Below are 7,661 nucleotides of genomic sequence, written 5' to 3'. Positions count from 1 at the left end.
GCGCCAAACGGTATCAGGTTTGTTCCTGAAAAAGGAACTGCCCTTGACCCAAATCACACCTCAAAAAAAAAAATGAGACAATGGTTCCGATCCCAAGATAATATGGAGTGGTCCTGCATAGTTGCCAAGCCTTAATCCAAAATAACATCTTTAGATGCATAGATGTTAAGAAAGGAGAGAGAGATGCTGCTTAGGAGTATATTCCAGTCTTCAGAGGGCGCAATCGTATAGTTTCCACGAAGTCCAGAAGTGTCAAAGTTATTTAAAATATTGAAAGAGGTACTCCATAATAAATGTAAGGTCCTAAATGTATATTTATACTGCCCTGTCTGTCTGTCCGTCTGCCCATCTATATAAATACCTAGATCTCATATAGTTTTTTTTCCAATTTTGCTCATTTGTTTTTAATTTATCTAATTATCCTTCATATACAACTAGGTACAGAGTATTTCAAAGTCCAAATTATTTTAAATAAAATCAAAACAGGCTCCTCCCCGTGAGCTTTCTAAAAGTATGCTCTATATCTTTTTCCTTTCCACTTTTCGACCAATTCGACTTAGTCCTTTCTAAAAAAATGGTACGAGGACGATCCTGGTGTGGCAACCCAATATAATTACCATTATCATGAACGATTTTTCTTAGCCCAGATTATAGCAATAAAAGGAACTAGAACTAATTGAAAAAAAACTCAAGGAAAATACCTAACGGAATGAAATATTATGCATGGATTTTTTTAAATGAAAGTATGATAAGCAAAACAAATAAATCAAAATATATTTCAGATTTGTAGTAATAATGATTAGATGTGAAAAACATAACACAAAATTTGGAAAATGGTTTAAACTTTAAATTTTGTAAATTAAATAAAAAATGTTTCTTGGGAAATGAGTATATATGCATTTTAAATTTTTCCCTCAATTTGTTTAGTTCTAAAAATGTACCGTTACAACTAAAGAAAAGAGACATGCGAACATTTGTGCACATATACTTTTTCCCATACCTCGGGGAATATATTTGGACAGACACCCTGTTAACACTGGATGCTAAAATCAATACAAACAATTGTTATGATTACCTCTAAATTATTAGAAAGCTTTGTAATTAATCAAAATATAGCTTCTGCCGCACATAGTGATAACTTTATCTATTGTTGTGAACCGGCCAGCGTATTTAGTTGACTATTTACACTTCACTAAGTTAAAGGTAACAGATATTACATTCATAAGTTAGGAGCATTACATAGGAAAAAATGAGTTGTTAACATTTGGCAGCTTAACTTGTTAAGTCCGTCCGTGGAGCGATTGTTAGGTTGTCTGGCCAGTCTGGTGCGGTGGTGTATGAGCCGTTCTTTGTACTGGCTGGTGTGTTTGTTAATTTAGACTTACATGGTGTCCAGAAATCAGATAATCCCAGTGATAAGACAGAACACTAACCTTTACTTAAATTTTCTCATATCGTTATTATTTATTTATTTAAATTATTATTTAAATTTAAGCTTATATGGCCTTCAGCTCCCTATAGCTATAAAACATTTAACATTAAATATTTAATTTTAAAATCTTTAATAAGAAATAATAATTTCAGTCATTTTTAAAGTGTACCTAATAATGAAATGTGTGTGTCCTAGAGTAAGAGAGCTTTAATGGTAAAAACTCAGTTTTAAAACTTCAAGATTAAGTCAATGTTTTGGCGGTTGGTTGGTATACGAATTATGTTTTTAATTTACTTGTACATATGTAAATAATGTAAGGCCTCAGCAGCCAAGGCAAAACTTCCTACAAGAACCTTTGAGTATATAGAGTAGATGTAAGAGTAGTATAGTATATACATAATTAATAAATAAAGATAACATGTCCGATTGTGTATTGGAAATATGTTAATATCCCCATTAGCTGGCTAGAAAATTAAACTGGCTGAACTGGAACTGAGCTCCATTGAGCACTTGAACTTGAATTTGAATTTGGGAATTAAAGTTTCAAAACGAAAATATAAAATAAGTAGATTGAAATAAAAAGCGTATTGAAGCAGCGCTAAAATCTACTTAAAAGCAATTAAACATATTGACTTGTTCGCGGTTGCCGCTGCTGCTGCTGCTGCTGTTGCGGTCTGCTGCTGCACACCAACACACAAACACACACACACACACATAAAAGCTTGCATGTGTGCATTTCGCCTTTTTAGTTGGTCAGCTTTAAGTGAGTAGGTAAATTATAGTTACTGCTGCAGCTGCAGCTGCTGCTGTTGCTGTGCTTCGTCGTCATTGTTGTTGTTGCTGTTGCTGCTGCTGCCGCTGCTGCTGCTGCTGCTGCTGTTGTTGTTGTTGTCGTCGTCTACTATGCGCTTTTCTCCGCTTTTCTCAACCAAGCGGTCACCTCTCTTTTGCACACTTAACAGCAACTGGGCGCATTTAAACGGTAAACATCATGAATGCATTTGGAAAGTGGTTCGTGGTGTTTGTATTTTGCATTTCTTCACATTCTTTTCTGTTTATGTGGCGGCTGCTGTTGTTGTCGTTGTTGTTGTTGTTGCTGTTGCCTCAAAGATTCTTTGCTGCGCCGTCCGTCTGTTTGCCGTAAAATTGTGGTAAGATCAACAACAACAGCGTGTTAAGAAGCTATCCTCGTCTGCACCGAAACTATATACCCTCTACCTATATTTTTCCATCCTCATGAATCGCTATAAAAACACACATACATATGTATATACAAGTATACAGTTTTTCTTGTATTCTTTATGAGAGTATACAAACTAACTTTGAAGTTCATCGAATGAAAATTGGAGATTTTTCATACAAACGTTGGAGCCCATTTTCCCCCTTTGGAGTTCGAATTTTCACTGTAGGAGGGATCTTGTGACCTGTGCGTTGATTGCCAATCAGTCAGCCAGTCAGGACAAACTGTTTTATATATATAGAGATTGACAGATATCCTAATTATTTTTTTTTTTTGGGCCAAGAGCTCAATAGTTGTCAGATCTTTTGACTGTGGAGTTGTTCAAATGTCACACGTCTGCCATACCATTTCGTTCAATGATCGAAAAAACTTCTAGAAGAACTGAAGAAACTAAAACAAGTGCCCAGACCCAGTCATTGGAACAACTATCTAATTGGAATCGGTCTACACCCAGCCGAAGGGTTAATAAGCAAATTGTATTGTTTTTTTGACAGCTATAATACATACTATATATAGTACTATATATACGAGTTTTACATAGGTCTCCTCATATTATATCGGTGTACATCAACATTTATTTGGAAATGTATTCATCCTTAATATTTGGAAATACTTTATCCATGGAACGATGTAATATCTTTGTATGCAACAAGCTAAGAAGCTACTTAAATATTTTTTTAAATAACTTTATTTACACTTCTGTAGAAAGTATTTATTATATAGAAAATCCAATATCCTGGCTGTGTTTATACTGGCTGATTGTTAAATTGGACAGGGGATTACTTTTTATTTTCTGTTCATCCTCAAAGTAATGTACATATTCGTATTTCAATTTCTAAAATCTTTGCAAAATTATGTAGTTTTTATGACAGCTGTAAATTGGAACGATCTGTCACAATCTGTATTGGCATATACTTGTAGTAACATCCGTAAATGTCAAAAAACCGGTTCAGTGGTAAATTTTAAAGTATGAGAAAATACTGGTAGGCAAGCGGGTTTCTATTCTCTCTTATGGTTGTCTAACATTCTTTTATTTAAAAATGTGTGGGCGAGATTGAAATACACAAAGAATCGACATTCCTTTTCATGGCTGTATACTATTCTTTCCTTTTGGGTCTTGCAAACATACACTCCCTACAGTTTTCAGCGTAGGGCATAAGAAGAACATCAACGTCGACGCTGCCGAGACATAGACGGCGTTTCTGTTTCTTAGAATTGATTGGCCGTGGACTTCACAATTGTGCTTTTCTTTCTTTCTTGTTTTCTTTTCTTTCTTTTTTTTGCATTGCATTCTTGTGGCTTTCATCTGTTGCACCTGTCGTAGTCGGTTGTCGTGGTTCTGCAGCATTAACTTGACACAACACACACACATATATATATATATATATATATATATATAGATATATATATATATATATATAATATATATATATATATATATATATATATATATATATATATATATATATATATATATATATATATATATATATATATATATATACATATATATTTATATATATATACAAGTATATAAGTGTGTTTGTGGAAATGCATGTGCGTATGCGTCTTGCAGACACTGGGGAGACATTGAGCCTTGCGATTAAATAACGTTTTACTCACCGGGCATCATACGCTTCATTAGCCAGACGTGGGCCGCTTAAGCAACATTGTTGCCTGAGCCATGTCTGGATGTCTCTGATACCCTTCGAGAAACGAGAAATATTCGTATAAAATACCAGATTTAAGGCAAACACATTATTACAACAAAGGCGTACACAGATTTTCGTAAAGTTAAATTTTGTTTTTAACACTCTTTATACCCTTTACCCACCGTGTAAAGGGGCATACTAGACTTTCGCGAATGTATGTACAATACAGAAGGGAGGGGGGAAAGATCCCATAAAATAAATGGTTTTTGAATCAGTATGTCGATATTTTTTTGTGTGTCCGTCTGTATGAACGCAATTATCTCGGAAAGTATAAGGGCTAGAGCAACCCGAGGCACAAGTTTGTGGTTTTTTCCCGAATTGTAAATTGTAAAGGAAGTTATACATTTTCGTAGACATGCTTATACTTGTATTTGCCATACTTGTTTGTCAATTTATGTGATCTTCAATTTCTTTATTCTATTCTTTAAATGTTATACCATTTTTAAAATAACCATTTCTACAATATACCAATAATTATGATTCGTTACTTTTCTTGAGAATTGATATGATCTTCAAATCCTATTTACCTTTTCCTAATAGTTTTGATTCTTAATGGCATAATTTGGGAGCAAATTGTAGACATAATCATATTTATGTTCCCTCAATATTTATATTCTCAATTTTAAGGTTTAAATTGAGAAAATATTCCCCAAATTATACGTTTTTTCTCATTATTATTGTTTTTTGAGATCATATATAACTTGAGTGCAGATGGTAAATATTATCATAACAATGGAGTATGATCTAAACTCTCCATTATATTACCTTTTATTCTCACTTTTTGGATAATTTATATGGTCTGAAGATGCTAGTACTGCCTAGGTTTTATCAGAACAGTGGCAAGCTAGCAGTGCAGGGCATTGTTTTTACGAGGAGGTTGAAGACCGCCTTCTCTGTGGTTGTAGCAGTGGCGGTGGCGGTGGTTGCGGCAATGTGGCAAACGAGGCAGCAGTGGCCCACTGCACATTCCCATTCCACGCGACTCATGAATGTGGCATAATCATCAACAGCTGCAGCGCAGCCGCAGTCGCAGTCCTCAGTCTCAGCATTAGCTGCAACATCAATGTCTGAATTTGATTCCCTGTTTGTCAGTGTATATATACAATATATATATATATGTATAAATATTGGATACAGTATATACGTGTGCACAGTCATGTACAAAAAAATAGGCAGAAATCGCAATTAAGTCTAAAGTTATGTTTGTTCATAATGTTTAAATAGAAGAGAAATACTATAAGAAGTCTCTGAAAAATAATGGAGTTGCATTTATTTCACAAATTTTAATTCAAATCGATTTAAAACAATTTTACTATCATCACTGTTTTGAATATATTGGGGAATACTTACTTGGGAGACAAGAGAAGCAAAAACTGCTCCAATTTAAGCCCAGAAAGATAGAATGGCTTTTAGGTCTTGGATCTTTTGAGAACAAAAATTATCCAAAGATATAATCTTTGATTTTAATAACAATCGGAATCCTCAATGACTTCAATGTAGAGAAATAAACTGAAGAGTCATTTCATCTCAATTCGTACCAGACTGTGTAGGCTAGTGTTTGCAAATTTTCAATTGTGTTCAAGTGTCCATATTATTGTGCACATGAGTGTTTGTGCAATTGTTGCTTTGTGCTCTTTTATTCCTTTTTGAAACTTGGCGTGTAAATTATTGTCTGCTTCTCTGATTGGCATTGCGATGTGGCCAAGAACGGCACACTTTGCCTGTCGTATCAGCACGGCTTATTGTTGTTATTGTTGGTACTGTTGCAGTTGTTGTTGTTGTTGTTGCTGTTGTTGCTGTTGTTGCTGCTGCTGCAGACAAAGGCGAAGCTGTCATTTTAATTTCTGAACGCAGAATTTGCTGGCTCGCTGGTTCTTTTGGATTGCAAGCGATGGTCAGTTGAGCAGCCAATTTGGCTAAGTTGACTATTTGACTATTTTTGCAGCTAGCCATGTCTATAAAATGGCTTGCTTTGTTTTGGTTTGGTCTAGTTTTTGTGTTGCTTTTACAGCTGCTATGCTGCTGCTGTTGCTGCTTCTACTTGCTGTTCTATTGCGCTCATTTGATTCTGTTCTGTATCTGTATCTGTATCTTTTATTTCTTGACTTCAAGTATATCCGCCTGTCGCACAGATTTTACTAATTGTGGTATATACGAGTACTTCATATTCCTACTCTCCACTGACTGAGCTAAAAGCAGCTTAAAGAGTTGGGCATTAAGTTAAACTATCTTTGTCCATCGGCAGTTAATTATGCAGTTACTAAAAGTCTTTAGTCTGATCCCCCACAGACTCATCGCCAATCATCAGCCCAAGCAGCCCAAATATGTACATACGTACATACAAGTATATGGGTAGCAGGCAGTTGCCCGAAGTTATTATCTTTTAACGCCATATTCCATACACATATCGCATAAGTAGAACACATTCTGTCAGACAGTCAGACAGTCAGTCAGTCAGTTAGGCACTCAATGGAAACGAACGGGCACAAGCCATAGTCTGGGGACTGACTCCGACTCCGACTCTGAGACTGAGACTGAGAGACTAGACTCGAACTGACATCGAGATGTGTGTTACATATTTATGTGTATTTATGATTTGCGGTGGCTGAGCAGAGACAGCACAGCAAACACAAATTGTGAATGCAACAGAGGTAGCAGCACCACATAATGCCCTGCGCCACTGTCAATGCTAGGAATTTTAATGGAGTCACCATCACCTGATACCTCATACCTGTATCTGTAACTGTGCCTGTGCCGGTGCCGGTGCCTGTACCTGGCCTACCTGCTACCTAAAATGTCTCGCATAAAAGCACACTGGTCTCGAGCACGCACAAAACGCGCGAACCTCCAAATAGAATACTACTTCAAGCTAAACGAAATAAAGCAGGAGACTAGCTGAATTTTGGATTTAAATATTGGTCAATTCTTCAGCCTTCTTCTTAACTAAAACATTACGAAATAAAGCATGTGAAGAAATCAAGACTTGTAGCTTAAGCCACAAAGTTTATACATTTTCTTATAATGTATATATTTTCAGATCAAGCTAAACGAAATAAAGCAGGTAAGAGAACACCTGGATTTTGGGTTTGATTATTTTTTACAATTACACTTAGATAGGCCAATTATACAGCAAATAATAGCCATTATCTAAAAGATTACAAAATAAAGTATGTGAAGAAATTAAAATGTTAAGCTTAAGGCAAAAAATAGTTCATACAATGTATATACTTTTAGATCAAGCTACTTGTAAACGAAATAAAGCAGGTAAGAGAATAGC

This window comes from Scaptodrosophila lebanonensis, unplaced genomic scaffold (genome assembly GCF_003285725.1).
Source record: "Scaptodrosophila lebanonensis strain 11010-0011.00,11010-0021.00 unplaced genomic scaffold, SlebRS2 tig00000092-arrow-pilon, whole genome shotgun sequence".
In the NCBI taxonomy this organism is placed as follows: Eukaryota; Metazoa; Arthropoda; class Insecta; order Diptera; family Drosophilidae; genus Scaptodrosophila; species Scaptodrosophila lebanonensis.
Note: the sequence above shows the minus strand (reverse complement) of the source record.